At 40.4% G+C, this 19,008-nt stretch overlaps 2 protein-coding genes across 3 annotated transcripts in view; both read left to right on the top strand.

The window, feature by feature from the left end:
• Window positions 1-3,283, top strand: part of LOC119524585 (zinc finger protein 883-like) — a 77,651-nt gene extending 74,368 nt beyond the window's left edge. The window contains exons 8-9 of one of the 2 annotated variants that reach the window (XR_005214856.1): window positions 775-883; window positions 1,014-3,283. The gene's annotated coding sequence lies outside the window, so the exon portion shown is untranslated. The remainder of the gene's footprint in view (window positions 1-774; window positions 884-1,013) is intronic. The other variant, XR_005214855.1, reaches the window with a different exon arrangement.
• The window catches only part of LOC119524586 (zinc finger protein 596-like), a 1,058,357-nt gene that overhangs the window by 36,818 nt on the left and 1,002,531 nt on the right, over window positions 1-19,008 (top strand). The gene's annotated exons all lie outside the window — the stretch shown is intronic.

The raw sequence follows: 19,008 nt of genomic DNA on the forward strand, positions 1-19,008 counted from the left end.
ACTACTAAGGACTGGACCAAGTCCACAGATGCACAGGCATGGAGCCCAGGGTCCTGAGGACAGGATATCTTGATGCTTTGCTTGGAAGAAAAGGAGGAAGTAGTGGGTAGAAGTCTAAGTGAGCCTGGGGAGGGCTGATAGGGAAGTCCACCACCAGATCCAAATGCTCCACCCTCAGACAGCCTCACAGTAAACCCCAGAGACCCAGTCTCCACTTTCTCCCTGGAGCAGGAGAAAATGTGGCCTGTGGAATTATTTTCTTAATGCTAGTTTTTTTGTGGTTTGGAGGAAATACTCTTTGGAACCTATTTTGTGGGATTTCCCTGTTGCACCTTCCCCTCCTCCAATTCTTTAGGCTCCTGTAGGGGTTAGGGTGGGAGGGGGAATTTCTGGGCAGGGAGAGAACTGAGAAACTCAAAACCTCAGAAGGTGCCAGGCCCAGGAGGAGAGGAATTTGGTCTATGACAAGCAGCCTCATAATTTTTTGCCCTCCAGCTCCAACCTCTGTTCCAAATAAGGACCTATCAGGGGAAGAACAAATAATCTCCCCAAATAGTCACATCAGAGGACTTTTAGTTAGCCCTCATCCAGCTTCACTGCCAACAACCTTCCATGGGAGCACCCTGACCCTCCTTGCTGTTAAATATGAAATTTTCCCTAGGTCCTGCCTACCTTGGGATCTCTGCCAAATGCAAGAGATGCTTTTGATCCCCTTGCTATGGCTGGCCTTGAGTAAACACTCTGTTCTCACATCAATTCAATTTATTTCTGCAGAACCAACTTCACTCCACAAGAAAGAGGAAAATATGGAGAAAGGCAGGAGAGAGGAGCAGGGTCCCAGGGGAAACACACCTATCAACTATCTTCAGCTGCCCAGGTGGGGGTGAGTGGCCACCAGGCAACTAGGTCTGCAGACACTCCTTTGTGTCTCAGAGCCTTTGGAAGCTGAAACCTCTTAGATATATTGGAGTTAATGCTTTTGAAATCCATAGAGGTACCTATGTCATCTGCAGGTGAACCCTGCTGACACCTTGCTGCAACATCTGCACATCTCCATCCTCCAATGCCAGAGTCCTCCAGCATGGCATGCTACACATGCCCAGCAGACTGAATTTTTTGTTCCTGTGCAACCTGCGGCTGTTTCCACTGAGCACCTACCCATCTCCTGCAGTGTCATTATTGGCTCCATGGAGCTTGTGATCTTCATCCTCCATGGAAAGTCTAGTGAGAACAGACTTCCTTTGACATGCTTTCTTTTTCTTTTGGCTGCCTCCACTGCCCACCATGTTGGGTAGGAGCATCTCCATTCACTCCTTCATTTCCAGTTATATATCAGGAGATCTGGAGCCCTGGATACTGGTTGGGTTGGAATGTCTTTTCTGGATGGTGGATAAGGCTGGATCTTTCCAAAAGTTGGGATTTCCTACTTTAATTAGGTTGTTGTTGAGGTCACTGTTCCCTGAGGAAATAGGGATGGTCTTCCTCATCTCCAGGCCAAGTAGAAGTTTTGTAGGCACATAATTCATGCTCCAGTACTACCAACCTGACCTCTGGCCCTTTGTAGGCCACCTGTTTATTGTACATCTTAGTATTCTTAGATTACTGAACGGAGATGCCAATTGAGGTGGCTTACGGTTGGCAGTGATGCTATGCTTTACCTTGTTGCCTGGAGAAGGACTGATGTAATTGTTTAGATAATTGAGGGCTAGGAATTCTAGGTAAATGGGGAGTGACCTCCAGGTGCACTCTATTATAACCCAGCAATGGATAGAAGGTCATCACCTTGCTCTAATAGTCCATTAGGGAATTTCAAATCTCTTCTGTGTGTAACCAAAGGAAACTATCCAATCAGCCTGCTGGGACTCTTGTCCTTATGGAAGTAAGTCTATATAAGGCTTTAGTTTGTCCTCTTCATGCACCCACCTTCATACGTGGATCTTTCATGTATTTCTCCAATGTTCCTTTCTTGTGAGGACTGAGAATGAGATATTCCTTGAGTCAGTTTTCACACTTCATGGACATGGAAAATGGAACATTGTATTCTCTGCATAGTACCTGCTCCCACAGATATTGATGTCCTGTACATCAAAAGAATGGGAGCTGGTGACCATTGTATAGATGATGACTCCCAGGTTCCACACATCCATCACAGGTCCATCACAGCCCCTGCCCAATAAGTGTCGCCAGAAGCATGAGGGAGACTGCCACACAAGACCAAAGGTAAATTCATAGTTTTACACAAGTATGCAATCTTGATATTCACTTCACCCTCCAATTACAGATTTTCTGCCTTTTAGATTCTATGAACAGTACACTTCTAGTAAATGTAGGGCACAGAAGACACTACTGGGAAGAGTTTGCCTCAGGCCTCCTTTTCTTTCATACTTCCCTGAGCCATGAGATAATCAAATGCCTCCCATAGACTTGAGTACTCTAGGACAAGGTACTGGGCTTTCTCTCCAGCAATGTATGAGAGTTCCACTTTCTCTACATCCTCACCAACAGTTGTTTTCCTGCTTTTTTCCAAAGCACAAATTCTAGTATTTGTGAAGTGATGTGTTATTGTGGCTTTGAATTGTATTTCCTAATCAACTAATGATATTTAACATCTTTACAAGTGCTTTTTGAATTACAAATGTTTATGATTTAACCAAGTCCATTAATCTACATTTTCTTTTGTTGCTTGTGGTTTTGATTTCACATACATTGCTAAAGACAAAGTCATTGAAATCATTTCTACCTTTTCCTGTAAGAGCTTTATGGGTGAAAGTCTTATATTTCATCAGTGATCCATTTTGGCTTACTTTTTTTCATGGCATAAAGAGGGTATCCATGTTTGTTCATTTGAAAGTGGAAATACAATTGTCCCATAACAAATTCTTAAAGAGACCGTTCATTTCCCATTGAATCGACTTGGAAACCTTTCCAAATATCAATTATTCATAGATGTATGTGTTTATTTCTAGACTATGAATTCTATTCCTTTGCATTATGTGCCCATCCTTAAGCCAGTGTGATACTGTTTTATTATGGTAGCTTCATAGTAAGTTTGAAATTGGAAGTGGAATTCCTCCTAGTTGGTTCCCTTTTGAAAAATTGCTTTGGCTACACAGAGCCCATTGAACTTTCACACAAATTTGAAGATCTGCTTTTACAATTCAAAAAATAAATAAAGGCCTTTGGAATTTTGGTATATTGTGTTGAATAAGTAGATTGCTTTGGGCTGTGTAGACATGAAATATGAAGTCTTTTTACCAATGAATAAAGTTTATCCTTCAATTTATTTAGGTTGTGTTTAATATTATAGAGTGATGTTTTTTAGTGTTCAGTGTAAACACATCTTTAATCTCCTTAGCAAAATTTATTATCCAGAATTTTTTTCTATCAAATAATATTGCATATAGAAATGCTTTCTTAATTTCCATTTTGGACTGTACACTGCAGGTTTATAGAAACACAACTTATTTATGATTTCACTGCCATTTTACAGACCCACTCATGAGCACCAGAATCCAAAGCTCAAAACAGCCCACTAGCATCTCAGGATAGCCCCACAAAGAATTACTGGGAAGGGCATTGTTCCAGCAATGCCTGCAGCATGGCCCCATGGCCTACAGTCCACACAGAACATCAGCAGCAGGGATAGAACCCAAAGAGGACCATTCTTTCCTGGTCTGAGTTAAAGAGAACTCGATGTTAGTCAGCTCCCACAGGAAGGTGGCCAGGATAAGTTTTCCTGTCGTGGGACCCCATACTCTTTTTCTTCCAACAGCTGAGGCCATAAGGGAGCTGATGGGAGCTTCTTCAAGATTCTGTGTAGATATATGTACATCACATCTGCCAGAAGGAACTTCAGTGATCCTTAAAGGAAATAAAAAGAGGAGATAATCCTTAGGAAGTCAATAAACTCACTAGACATTCCAGGGAGGATGAAGATCACAAGCTCCAAGAAGCCCAAAAATATGATATGAGAGATCAGCAGTTGCTGAATGCAAGCAGCCGTGAGTGGGACCTGAACAACCAACACATGCTGCTGTGACATGTGTCACACAGACTGGGGGATGCTCTGTTGGGCAGGATAGAGGTGTGCAGATGCCATGACAGGGTCTCAGCAGTATTGCACTGTGGAGGATTCCACCAATCCAAGCCTTCATAAAGACTGCCACCAAAATCACAAAGGAGCTTCTTCTTTAACAGGTTTCCAGGAGACATGTGAGAGTCAAGATGAGGGCCACTGTTCCTCACCACCATGCTGAGAGAAGTACAGGAGAGGAGAGCAGGGCCTCAGGGGAAGCATAACAGTGGAGTCCCTGAAATTAGGCCCAGGTGGTGTGTGGAGTGGCTGCCTGGCAGTGAGGGTTTGCTGAATCCCTCATCTGGTCTTCCAGACATCTCCTGGTAGCCATTTAATGATGAAGTTCTTTTCTTAGATTGATATAAATGGTTTTGAAGACTTTGGAGGACCCAGATATACTTCTAACTTGCACCCCATGAAAACCCACCATGGCAGTCTGCACAACACTATCCTCCACTGAAGAATGTCCTCCTGGCCCAGTGTCCCACAAATGCACAGCAGCCTGTAGACCTTGGTCAGTTCACACTCATAGCCATAGTCTCCCTAATCATCTTTTGGGGCTCCAGGGAGCTCATGATCTTCATCCACCATTGAAAGTACTGTGAGCATGGCTGGGCCTCCTGATGATTGAACATCTCTACTTGGTATTTCCTCTCCCCTTTCTCTTACTTCCTGATGGCACATCCCAAGCATCTATTGCCCCAGATAAATTTCATTGACTATCTCATGGTCCCTTGTGTGTCCTGGCTGTTGGCAGAAGGGGAGGCTGGCCTCACCCAACAGGGCAAATTCTGCTGCTTATCCATCATGTGGTGTTTCCCCATGTGGACTGTATCCCTTGGAAACAGCTAGGGAGTTACTGGTTCTTTTGTTTATTCAGTGTCTCCATCCCTTCCACAGCTTATGTGGGCAGAGGGTGAGGCCACAGGGCCAAGCTTGTGGCCTGGACTGTGCTGGTGTCCTCCCAGTGCCAGGCTGAGCTGCACCAAAGCCATCAGAGGTCTCTGGTGCAGGTGAGGCAGGGCTGGGATGCCTGCAGCTGAGGCAGAATCTTGGAGTTGTCTTGACTCCCATGCACTTTGGCTTTCTCTGCCCTTCTCAATGAAGGCCTGGTCAACGCTGATCTCCTCCAGAACATGGATATTGCAGGTAGAGCAGTGCAGGTAGAAAAGCATGTGAAGGGTTCAGGGGTGTGCTTCTCCCTTTCCTGGCCTAGCAGTGGGCTGACAGGAATAGTTGCTATGCTCCAGCCCTTCCTCTCTGTAATGAACTGTCTATATTTATGAATGCTTTTAGATAAGGAATATGAGTGGGTTCACTAAATCTCTGCTGCATGTACTTGGCAGGTACACTGTGCTGTTTCACATGCTTGAGGGTGGAGTGCTGCAGTGTATCTGAAAAGTTAGTGTTGGGCTGCAGGACAATGGTGGAGCTCTCCCGTTCCTGTCTTTTGTAGCCCAGTGGCAAGTAGCTTGCCATGACTTCATCATGCTTTTCTTCACTTAGCGATTCCCTGATCTCTTCTCTAGTGTACTCCATGGATATGCCAGTGCTATGCACTGGGAACACTGGTAATCTGGGAAGGATTCCACATAGTGCTCTAGCTCTTGATTTTGATAGCCCACTTTTACCCAGGAATCACTCATGACATGCCATATCATTGCTCTTCTACAAGGGTCTTAGGTAAGACAATTTTTTGATCAAGTTTACACAGCCCACAGACACCTATACTGGAACATAGAACTCCCCACTCATTACCTGCTTCTGTAGATCTTGGAAGGTGTGTGGATCAAAAGGTAGATCCCCATTCACTATTTTATAGAGAATGACTCTGAGGCCCCAGACATTGATGGCAGATTCATCATAGAATTACCCTTGGAATATTTTGAGAGTTTTATAATGGAGACTGCCATACAAGGTTTCCAGCCTCTTGCCACTGGTAAATTTGTTGCTTAACCCATATCTGTAAATATTATGTTCCAATCAGCATCCAGCAGCAGGTTTTATGTCTTTGGGTCCATATGGGTGATACACTTTTGTTGGCAATACTGCAAAGATACTGTCTATATGAATTTGATTCAGGCTTCTTGTTTTTCCATAGGGCCATGGGCCACTATATATTCACAGAGTTCTCCTCCACTAACATACTCCATAATGAGATAGAGTGATTTGTCATTTTTTGATTATTTTAAATAATTTGATTATATATGGATGTTTCATGCCTTCAATATGCCCACAACTTGGGAAGGCATGTGGAGGCTGGTGGAGTTATATTCATTTTGCAGATTATTTTTATGGCTACTTCTTGGCCAGTGAAACTGCTGTTTCACCTTGGAGAAACCACCCTTTCCAATGACCCTTGGGAAACTAGTTCCCAATATGGGTCTCCTTCTCAGCACACATGGCTGAGAAAGCCTGAAGCATGGTGGTTTTCTGCTGGGCTGGAGACCTGGTATCACTAGGTAGACTTTTCAAATGGAAAGACTTGGTGATAAATTGGTCAAAGTCACAAAAATATCTCCCTTCTGAAGTCTACCAGATGATTTGATCTAATAAACAAAGAAATCATATGGAAGGGGAGAAATGAACAAAATAAAATAAATAAAAAAGAAACTAAAAATTAAGCATGAATTGAAAAAGAAAATCAACAGGAAATGGGACAAGATGGTGGAGAGGTGAGGTGTTGGTTTTAGTTACTCCTCTGGGGCAGCTGGTAGATAGCCAGGACCTGTGTGGAAAAGCCACCTTGGGGAAGTCTGTAATCTGTCATGCATCCTCCAACAGTCTGGAAAGGGTGGAGCAGCTGAGATCAAAGTGAAACCTCTGTTTCCCTTGTCCCTCCCTGCCAGGCACAGCAGACTGTCTTGTAGCTGGTATCCTGAGGGAGAAGGAATCAGTTTGTGCTGGGAACCTGGGAGGCTCAACCCAGTCACTGTTATGGAATTGATTAAGAACTGAATGCTGAATAAAGGCCCCAACAACAGATAAACTGAGACCAAACACTAGAGAATCTGGGAGCATTCAGCCTGGCAGAGAGGAGCCAGGGCTATTGAAAACAGCAAAATGAAACAAACAAAAACAAAGCCAACCAAACCAAACCAAACCAAACCAAACAAACAAAAAATAGACACTTTTGGAGTTGGTGGTTAAATCTGCAAACTTGGTCCTTCTCTAAAAATCCAGTTTCTCTGGTTTCTTGCTTCTTCTTTTCCTGCTTTCCCACTCCTTACCTTTTGGCATTTAAATAGCCCATCAGAGCTTCTCTGTCAATCTGCGCCCACCCCCAAGGGCAGAATGAAAGTTCTCAGAGGGCTTAACTTTAAATAGTCTGTACTTAGACTGAGAAAACTCAGGGCCTCAGAAAGGATTTCCTTTTCTTTTTTTTCCTTTTTCTTTTTTTTTTTTTGAAATAACCATTCTAAGTAGCATATTACAGAAAGCCTCAAAGATTTGCCATTGGCCACTGGACCAAGGCAAGAGCAGAGCTAAGATACCTCTGAGAGACAAAGCAATGAGTCAAGTGGTAGAGACAATTCCCTTAAGGGAATAAATTCTTCAAGTAAAGAGGGGGTGGGGCATAGCTCAGGTGGCCAGCCCTCCTTCAAAGAGCTCACTGCTGAGGGGCTGTAAAATAGAAACCAACTTGAGTCAGTGATGCCCCTGACATGGATAAGGCCTGTGGAGATTTAAAGACACCTGTGACACCACTTTACACTGGTGGGGAGCTTCAGGTTGACAAGCACCTCCTGCTGGATAGGATAACCACAGAGTCTAGGGGCTTCACAGGAGGGTCTGACAAACTGTAGACTCTTATTCTCAGGGAAATTCCATACCCTCCTCATGAGACTAGGGCCTGTCTGGACTGGGAACATCTGATTGGGGTTGATCATATTGGAGGAGACTTCTCACAAAAGGTTACACAGAGGTAGAGCAGGAACCAAAAAAACAAGAGGTGAAAAACACTGACCAACTAAATGGAAGTTACTGTAGGGGCCCAGAAGAAGTTGAACTGAATGCCAAGGAACAGATAGAGAACAAACTCAACTAACAAGAAAATGCTAGGTAAAAGAGAGAAAATGAGCTCCAGAATAAATTCATCAAGAAAACAAGATGCATAGATATATTAAGATAGCAAGCCACACTAAGAAACACAAAAATATGGACCAGCCAAAGGAACAAACTAACACTTTGAGATACAGGAATAGAAACAACTAATTAACAACCAAACAGATCTAAATCAAGTCAAAATCAAGTCAAGAATCAATTTAATGATCTGAGGGAAGTTATGGTAAAAGAGATGAAAGATATAAAGAAGACATTGGTAGAACATGAGGAACTTGAAGGCATGAAAAGGCAAATGGCAGAACTTATGGGAATGGAAAGTTCAATAGAAGATAAGAAAAACACAATGGACACTTACAACACCAGCTTTGAAGTGACAGAAGAAAGGATAAGTGAACTAGAACACAAAACATCTAAACACCTACACATGAAGGAACAGATAGGGAAAAGAATGGAAAAAATATGATCATGGCCTTAGGTAACTGAATGACAACAGGAAGCACATGAATATACATGGTGTCCCAGAAGGAGAAGAGAAGGGAAAAGGTGCAAAAATAATAGTAGAAGAAATAATCACTGAAAATTTCCCAACTCTTATGAAAGACATAAAATTACAGATTGAAGGTGTACAGCATACCCCAACATAACAGATCCCAATATACTTACTCCAAGACCCTTACTGATCAAACTGTACAATATCAAAGACAAAGGGAGAATTCTGGAAGCAGCAAGAGAAAAGCAATCCATCACATATAAGGGAAGCTCAATAGGAGTATGTACAGATTTCTCTGCAGAAACCATGGAGATGAGAAGGCAGTGTAATGATATATTTAAGATACTCAAAAAGAAAAAATGCCAGCCAAGATTTCTATACCTGGCAAAACTGTCTTTGAAAAAATGGAGAGATCAAATATTTTCAGACAGACAGACACTGAGTTTGTGAATAAGAGACCTGTGCTTCAAGAAATACTAAAGGGAGTGATAAAGGCTGATAGAAAAAGACAGGAGAAAGAGGTTTGGAAAGAGTGTAGAAAATAACACCATCAGGAAAGGAAAAAGAAGAGAGAGAGAAAAAATTAGATATGACATGTAAACTCACAAAGAAAATGATAGAAGAAATTGTGCTTTCAGTAATGGCATTAAATATCAATGGATTAAATTCTCCAATAAAAAGACACAGACTGGCAGAAATGATTGAAAACAAGGCCCACCTATATTCTGTCTACAAGAAACTCACTTACAACACAAGGCAAAAATAGGCTGATAGTGAAATTTGTAAAAATATATATCACACAAAAAACAACCAGAAAAAAGTTGGAGTAGCTATATTAATATCAGACAAATTAGACCTCAAATGTTAAACAAGTAACAGAGACAAAGAAGGACATTATATTAATAAAAGAGACAATTCATCAAGAAAACATAACAATCATAAATATTTATGCACTGAATCATAGTGCCCCAAAATATATGTTGCAAACACTGTTAACACTGAAGGAAGAAGTAGATTCTTCTACAATAATAATTGGAGACTTCAATTCACTGCTCTCACCAATGGATAGAACATCTAGAGAGGATCAATAAGGAAACAGAGATGTTGAATTGTAAGATAAATGATGTAAACTTGACTGACATTTATAGAACACTACATCCCACAACAGCAGGATACACATTTTTCTCAAGTGCTCATGAGTCACTCTCTAGGATAGACTACATGTTGGGTCATAAATCAAGTCTCAACAAATTTAAAAGAATTGATATTATACAAAACACCTTCCCAGACTATAATGGAATGACAGGCAGAAGGTCAGAAAATCCACAAATATATGGATGCTAAATAATACATCCTTTAGACAACCAGTGGGGAAAGGATGAAATTACAGGATAAATCATGATATAACTTGAGGCAAATGAAAATGAAAACACAACATATCTAAATATATGGGATGCAGCAAAGGCAGTGCTGAGAGGAAAATTTATTGCCCTAAATGCATATAAGAGAAGAAAGAGAAAAAATTGAGGAATTAACTGCTCACCTGGAGGAATTAGAGTAGGAACAGAAAATTAACCCCAAAGCAAACATAAGGAAAGAAATAACAACAGTTAGAACAGAAATCAATAAAATTGAGAACATAAAACAATAGAATCAACAAAACAGTGGTTTGTTCTTTGAGAAAATAAATAAAAATGATGGATCCTTAGCTAGGCTAACAACAAAAAAAAAGAGTTGATGCAAATAAATACAATCACAAATGGAAAAGGTGACATAACTACTGAACCCACAGAAATAAAGGAGATAACGAGAGGATACTATAAGTAACTATACACTAATAAATTAGACAACCTAGATGAAATGGACAACTTCCTAGAAAAGCATGAACAACCAACATTGACTCAAGAAGAATTAGACAACCTCAACAAACAAACCGCAATAAAAGATTGAATCAGTCATCAAAGCTCCCAAAGAATAAAAATCCAGGACCATATGGCTTCACATGTGAATTCTACCAAATTTCAAGAAGGAATTACAATTACCAATCCTGCTCAAACTCTTAAAAAAAAATTGAAGAGGAGGGAATTGAAGCCAGCACCCTAATACCAAAGTCAGTCAAAGATACCACAGAAAAAGAAAATTATGCACCAATCTCTTTAATAATGTAGATGCAAAACTCCTCAACAAAATATTTGTAAACTGAATCCAGGAGCACATTAAAAGATTTATACACCATGTTCAAGTGGGATTTATTCCAAGTATGCAAGGCTGGTTCAACATAAGAAAATCAAGTAATGTAGTACACCACATCAATAAATCAAAATGGAAGAAACACATGATCATCTCAATCAATGCAGAAAAAGCATTTGAGCAAAATTCGACATACTTTCTTAATAAAAACACTTCAAAGGATAGGAGTAGAAGGAAATTTTCTCAAAATGATAAAGACAACACATGAAGAACCCACAGCTAACATCATACTCAATGAGGAAAGACTGAAAGCTTTTCCCCTAAGATCAGGAAACAAGACAAGGATGTTCACTGTTACCACTGTTATTCAACAGTTTCTTGGAAGTTCTAGCTAGAGCAATTAGGCAAGAAAAAGAAATAAAAGGCATCCAGACTGGAGAAGTAAAACATTCACTGTTTGCAGATGACATGATACTCTATGTAGAAAATCTGGAAAAACCAACAGCAAAGCTACTAGATATAATCAGTGAATATAGCAAAGTGACAGACTACAAGATCAACACACAGAAATCAGTAGTTTTCCTATACAAAAGCAATAAGCAAAAGGAGGAGGAAATAAAGAAAAACATTTCATTTATAATAGCAACCAAAAGTATCAAGTATTTAGGTATAAATTTAACCAAGGCCACGAAGGATTTATACAGGGATCACTATAAGAAACTGCTAAAAGATATTGAACAGGGCCTAAAATAATAGTCCTATAACCATGTAATATATAGTGTTCAATTAGTTCTGTGAGTCAATCTAACAAATTATCAAACCTGAGAGTGTTTAGGAAACCATCCAGCTTGCAATTGGTATTAGCAGTGTGTATACTCTTGGGGACTGTACTCTCTACATATTTGGAAAGTAATTCCTTACATTTGGTGTCACACATCTTGGGCATGCACCTCAGTGTGGAATGCTCTGCTGTTGAACCTTACAGTTGGCCTAACTTGAAGTATTTGGTACCAGGGGAAGTGGCATTCACTGGAATGACATGATTCACTGAAGTATATGGTATGGGAAAGAAAGAATGAGAGTGTGAGGGTTGGTGCAAAGTTGATTCCTGGATAGCCACTGGGTCACTAATGGTGTTGAACTGCCATTATGCTGCAGATCAGTTGCTGGAATTAAAGTTTCCCAATGGCATTTAAATATGATGTATCCCACGCTAGGGAAATGGCTCCCTGGATGCATAAGGAAATGCAAACTAACAAAAAAACAATACATTATAGAGATAGATAGATAGATAGATAGATAGATAGATAGATAGATAGATAGACAGATAGATAGAGATATATGAGAGTATTGGGACAGACCCTGATATTGTGGCAAGCTTGGATCCCAGACCATTCAAGCTATTGCCATGAGAACCACAGAAACTTCTAAAGGGAAAAAATTATGTGGAAACAACTGATATGGAAGAAAATTCACACAATGAAAGAGAAAGGGGAAAGTCAAGGGACTCATGCAAAACAGAGTGGAAATCTTTTCTTTATTAATAAATGGCATGAATAAAGCAGAAATTGTTGGGGTTGAAACAAAGGTCTTAATGCAGTCCTCTCAGAAGGTGGATGGGCCCATGTCAGCCGCTGATGGCCCCCCATCATAGGACCCTGTACAAATAAGCTTTATTCACCCTAGAATGAAGAATTTTAAAAGCTGCAATGCAAAGATGACATGAGAAAACTAACCTACAATTATCTCCTCATTGGTCCTAATTCACAACAGGAAAAGGGCTGCTGAGAGGGCCTGGATCACTTGGCTCACCCCAGCTGTTAAACTGTTAAGGAGTGGACAAGAGATGTTTCTGCAACTCAGACATGAGAGCCCTAGGTGCTGTGAATACAAAATCTGTTGGTGTCATCACCATTGGACTATATTGGATCTAGAAAATATGGAAATGCCTTGCTGATTGGATTAAGGTGGTTTGGATGAAAATGGATTGTTTGAACTGTAGTTATGTGAAGTTATTACAACTCTTCTATTTGAATGCATTATATGTAAAGATACTTATGCTGAGTGGGGAACACTTCCCCTACATTGTGTAGTAAAACAGAAGGCATGGAAATCAGCCCTTGTGCCAAAATTGATTGGGTGAAATGGGAACCAATAAGATTGCCTGAGTCCACACAGGTCATTGATTTTCTGTACAATAGCCCTGTGTGCAGCACAGACGAGCTGACAAAAATCTATGAGTGCCATCCAGGGATGATCTCTAGGATTTTGGACCAGGAAATTTCCATTTGAGAGACAACTATGTGCTTGCTATTGGACTTTAATTGGGAATGCCCCTCTGACTTAAAGACATAAAATAATCTCAAATCTGAAATATCCATGATGACTTTGGTGATGTTGACAAAATGCTCTGAGAAGGTAAGTCCCAGAAAAGTTTCCTAATAAGGTGGAAATTGCTTGACAGGAATATGCTACTGGGGGAACACAAGAGATACTCATGAACAAGGAGGCTCTTTTCACAGGAGACTACATTTGAGCCACCTGAGAACTTCTCTGGTCCTATTGCCTCTTGGATGGTGCCCTCTGAACAGCTCTATGTTGCTCAACAAAGAGCTGCTTGTTTTAAGAATTCCAAGGTGATTCGTTTAAGGATAATCTTAGAAGTTCAAAATGCTGTAGCTGAAGCTAGAGGATAGGCCTCCACCCATCCTGTTACATGGTCTACAATTACCTGAATATTCTTTAGCTGACCTATTGGGGGCATATCAGTGTAATCTACCTGAATGCTTCAGAACCTCCCTAGAGGGTTTTTACTAGTGACATCTGCCCACATCCCACAATCTTGGTTACTTTGTTCATCTTTTTTTTTTTTTTTTTTTTATGGCAGTTTCTTACTAGTGACATCTGCCCACATTCCACAATCTTGGTTACTTTGCTCATCTTTTTTTTTATGGCTAGTATTACTGGATTACATTGGAGATTTTTGCAATCTGGTGGGGCATTAGCTTTGTAAAAAGTTATTTCATTCTTTTTAGTGGCTTTCTCTTTGAAGTGGGTGAGACCCACCCCTTATACTGTGCTGTTCACCATACAGTGTCCCAAGCAACATAAGGCTCAAGATCTTCATAAGCCCTACCTTTAAAAGTTTGCCCATCTGGTAGATACATGAAACTATCAAACTACAAACCAGAACCCATGAAACTTGAAGATGATTGTATAGAAATGTAGCTTATGAGGGGTGACAATGAGATTGGGAAAGCCATAAAGACCACATTCCCCTTTGCCTAGTTTATGGATGGATGAGTGGAAAAATGGGGGAGGGAAAAACAAACAAAAAAACAAAGGCACCCAGTGTTCTTTTTTTACTTTAATTGCTGTTTTTCACTTTATTTATTATTATTGTTATTTTTGTGTGTGTGGTAATGAAGGTGTCAGGGATTGATTTTTGTGATGAATGCACAACTATGTAATGGTACTGTGAACAATCAAATGTATGATTTGTTTTGTATGACTGCATGGTATGTGAATAAATCTCAATAAAATGAATATAAAGAAAAAGTTTGCCCATAAGTTTTACTTTTTATTTGAAAACTTTGTTTACATGGGTACTTATTTTTCTCCCTTAGCCATTACTGATGTTCTAGGTCTCCACAGTCTATTACCTGGCAGGCATCAAACTGCACAGTTTGGGACTCTAAAACTCTGGTTACATTTATTACTAATTTTATGGAACTTGTTACTCCCCAAACATGGAATATTGTCAGTATAATTACTTTCATGTCTAAGTTAAGCTTTAAACTTTTCATATCTTAACTTTTTAAAGGCAATGGATTAGTAAAATACAGGAATTAACCCACTCCTTCTCCTTTCTCAATATACCTTCCGAATTATTGTCTTTCTAGAGTGATCCTCTAGGGATATGAAGTTGAAATTACTTCCCAAGATTCAGGCTGAGTTGTTGGGTACTTATTATCTGGTTCAGGTACTGGTCCCTTTACTTGGGTGTAATGAGTCCAGCCTCTTTCTGCTGTTTGGACTGCCATTTCAGTCATTAGCAAGACTTGATAGGGTCCTTTCCAGGTCAGTTGAAGTTTGGATTCTTTTCATGACTGGATTAGGACCCAGCTGCTGTGTTGGTGTTGATGGATGGCGAATTTGAGAGGTGGGCCACAAAACCATGATGCCTGAGGGCTGATAAAGTAGAAGACAAAGCCAGTATATAATTCTTAAGGAAGAGTTTTTTGTGTTGAGGGAAGTGAGTTCTCTAGCTCTCCTGGGAAAAGGCAAACCAAAAATCATTTTGTAAGGGGAAATTTCCAGTTCTTCTCTAGGGGCCATCCCGATTCTTAATAGGGTATAGGTAAGCACTTGATCCAGGTTAATTTTGTTTCCAAGACTAATTTAGAAAGATGTTTCTTTAAGGTTTGATTCATTCTCTCCACTCTCCTGGAGGATGGTGGATGCCAAGGAATGTGGAAGTCCCATGAGACACCCAGGTTTCCCATAACACTCTGCAACACAAGGGAGGTAAAGTGGCTACTATTGTGGGAATATATACTCTCCACTAACCCATAACAGGTGATGATTTGTTTCTTAGAATTTCATAATGCTGTAGCTGAGGCTAGAGGATAGGCCTCCACCCATCCTGTTTGATGGTCTACAAATACCAGAATATACTTTATCTGACCTATTGGGGACATTTCAGTGTAATCTATCTGAACACTTTGGAATGGTCTGAAGCCCAGTTCCCTTCCACTGTGTACTTGTTTTTGTTTTCTTTAAGGACATTTTTATTAACACTTTGGCAAACTATGCACAATTCACATATTTGTTGGGCTACAGTATAAAGGCTCACACATTCAAAATGCTTAAGAACCACATCATGCTTGGCCTGTACTCCCCAGTGACTTCCCTGGTGTAAGCTGCTATTACCTCCCTCAGGTACAGACACTCTTGAACTCATTTGTATGAAGAGCAGCAAGAATTCACCAACATTTAAGGCTATTCACAGGTCAAAAAGAATGGAACAATTAGACTAAAGGACTACAATAATTTAGAATAATGAATACAAAAAGGCTCACCATTCTTAAACACCCTCTCAAAATTTAGTATTCAGTACACCTAGTTCAGTGATATCTGAATACACTTGATTCACTTATATGTACACCATGAACATACACACACAGTTTGCTGTTAGATGAGTAATAAGCCACTCTCAAGGGAGAGGAGGACAAGCCTTGGCATTTGACAATATATATGATGTCTCTATTCCCACCAGAGCCAATGTTAAGCTAGCAAACTGGCATCACCAAACACAGAGCTGGGAAGAGATATGCACCACTCACTGTCCTAAGTTGGTTCAATTTAACTTCAGTGAAGATCAACCACTTTTACAGGAACTTGTGCATATAATTCACTTGCACTTTGAGTATGAACCTTTTGCTTTTGCCCAAAATATATTAGCAAAACCATACTATGAATCACAAGAACACACAATGCCTTATATATCAGGGACACAGACAGATACATACAACTTACACATACTTAAGTCACTTCTACCTAACTAAGGGAAAATGCTACACACAGTAAAATTTGTATATACACACCCATAATCATACAAAACATGCACACATTATGCCCATTTACAAGCATGTACAGCCAACACACTACTGTTACATATACACAGAACACCTCTACACAAACCTCATCTTTCTTACACTTTTAAGTAAAGAGTTGTCTCATTCTCCACACTATCATGAACCTGCACAAAATCACCCAGCTCTAGAGTACATACAAACTAGTATACACTATGTTCTAGTTTGCTAATGCTGCCAGAAGGCAAAACACCAGAGATGGATTGGCTTTTATAAAAGGGGATTTATTTGTTTACACAGTTACAGTCTTAAGCCCATAAAGTGTCCAAGGTCAGCAATCAGGTACCTTCACTGGAGGATGGCCAATGGTGTCAAGAAAACCTCTGTTAGCTGGGAAGGCCCATGGCTGGCATCTCCTCCAAAGTTCTGGTTTCAAAATGGCTTTCTCCCAGTACATTCCTCTCTAGGCTGCAGCTCCTCAAAAATGTCACTCTTAGTTGCACTTGGGATATTTGTCCTCTCTCAGCTTCTCTAGATAAATTCTGCTTTCAACAACCATCTTCAAACTGTCTCTCATCTGTAGCTAGTCTCTCAGCTTCTGTGCATTCTTCAAAGTGTCCCTCTTGGCTGTAGCTCCTCTTCAAAAAGTCACTCTCAGCAGCACTGAGTTCCTTCTGTTTGTCAGCTTATTTATATGGCTCCAGTGATTTAATTTAGACCCACCCTGAATGGATGGGGCAACACCTCCATGGAAATTATCCAGAGTCATCACCCACAGTTGGGTGGGGCACATCTCCATGGAAACACTCAAGAATTACAATCTAATTAACACTGATAGGTCTGCCCACACAAGATTCCATCAAAGGACATGGCTTTTTCTGGGGGACATAATACATTCAAACCAGCACACACTACAAAGACACAAAGAAATATTTCCAGTCTACCATAGATTATTGCAAAGGAAATTTCTGCCGAGTCTCAAATCATACATTAATGAATACCCACAGCTCCAAAGACTCCTACATAATTGCATTACATGCTTTCATTACATACAAATACGATTATCCCACATCCCTGTATAAACACACAACCCAAATTTCCATTAGATTCATGAATCCTTAACTTCCAGAATGCATACTAATGACTTTTTACTACAAAATCCAAGTACACAGTCCTAGAAAATGTGCATACAACTTCCCATGCACCCTGAAAACCCACATTAATGAAATTCAAATGCAACTTACACATGCCTCAAATAGACTCAGTTACACAACACACTAAAATATGCAAATGTATCCACCAATATTTATCCAGCTCCACATCACTTAAGTATATGAATAGAGAATCAAAATAACCCTATGCTGCAAATCCCTCCTCTTTCTTTCTAACTGGCCCAGACTCCTTTATCTCACTCTGTTTGTCTCCTCCTTGCTTTGTGCCTAATCTTTTCTTGACCATGTGATCAACTGTGCTCATTATGATCTTGGATTTCTGCTTTTGCTTTTCCACCTTGCTTCTCACACTTTCTGAGACACTTTTAATAACTCCTCCAATGGCTTATCCAGCCACTCATTCATTTTCTGGACCTTTTCTGAATATCAGGCCAAGATCACCTTACATAACTGACCTTTAGCATTCTCTGGGCCACAGGATTATTAGGGTCTATTTCTGAGTATTTTCTCACCTGATCTCAACCTTTGCAGGTAGGCTGAGGAGTTCTCATCTTTTTCCTGATTTACTTCAAAGGCCTTACTTAGGATTTGGGTGATTTGGGTATGGCCAATTTTATTCCCAGTATAACTATGTTCTAGTTTGCTAATGCTGCAGAATGCAAAACACCAGAGATGGATTGGCTTTTATAAAAAGGGGGTTTACTTGGCTACACAGTTACAGTCTTAAGGCCATAAAGTGTCCAAGGTAACACATCAGCAATTGGGTACCTTCACTGGAGAATGGCCAATGGTGTCCGGAAAACCTCTGTTAGCTGGGAAGGCATGTGGCTGGCATCTGCTCCAAAGTTCTGGTTTCAAAATGGCTTTCTCCCAGGACGTTTCCTCTCTAGCAAGCTTGCTCCTCTTCAAAACATCACTCACAGCTGCACTGAGTTCCTTCTCTTTGAGTCAGCTCATTTATATGGCTCCACTGATCAAGGCCCACCCTGAATGGGTGGGGGCCATGCCTCCAGGGGAATATCTCATCAGAGTCATCACCCACAGCTGGGTGGGGCACATTCCAAGCAAATCTAATCAGCACCAAAACGTCTGCCCCACAAGACTACATCAAAGATAATGGTGTTTGGGGGACACAATACATTCAAACTGGCACATTCCACCTCCTGGACCCCAAAATGACATTATCTTTCCAAGTACAAAATACATTCATTCCATCACAATATCACAAAAACTTAAATCATTTCAGTAACAAAAGTGAAGTACAAGACCCTATCAAAATCAATTATAGGCATGGTGGGTCCTAAGGCATAATTCTCCTTTAGCTTTGGATCTGTGGACTTAGAACAAGTTATATGCTTCCCATATACAAAAGAGGGACATTCATAGGATAAACATTCCCATTGCCATAAGGAGAAAGAGTAA

Source organism: Choloepus didactylus (genome assembly GCF_015220235.1).
Source record: "Choloepus didactylus isolate mChoDid1 chromosome 11 unlocalized genomic scaffold, mChoDid1.pri SUPER_11_unloc2, whole genome shotgun sequence".
Classification (NCBI taxonomy): domain Eukaryota; kingdom Metazoa; phylum Chordata; class Mammalia; order Pilosa; family Megalonychidae; genus Choloepus; species Choloepus didactylus.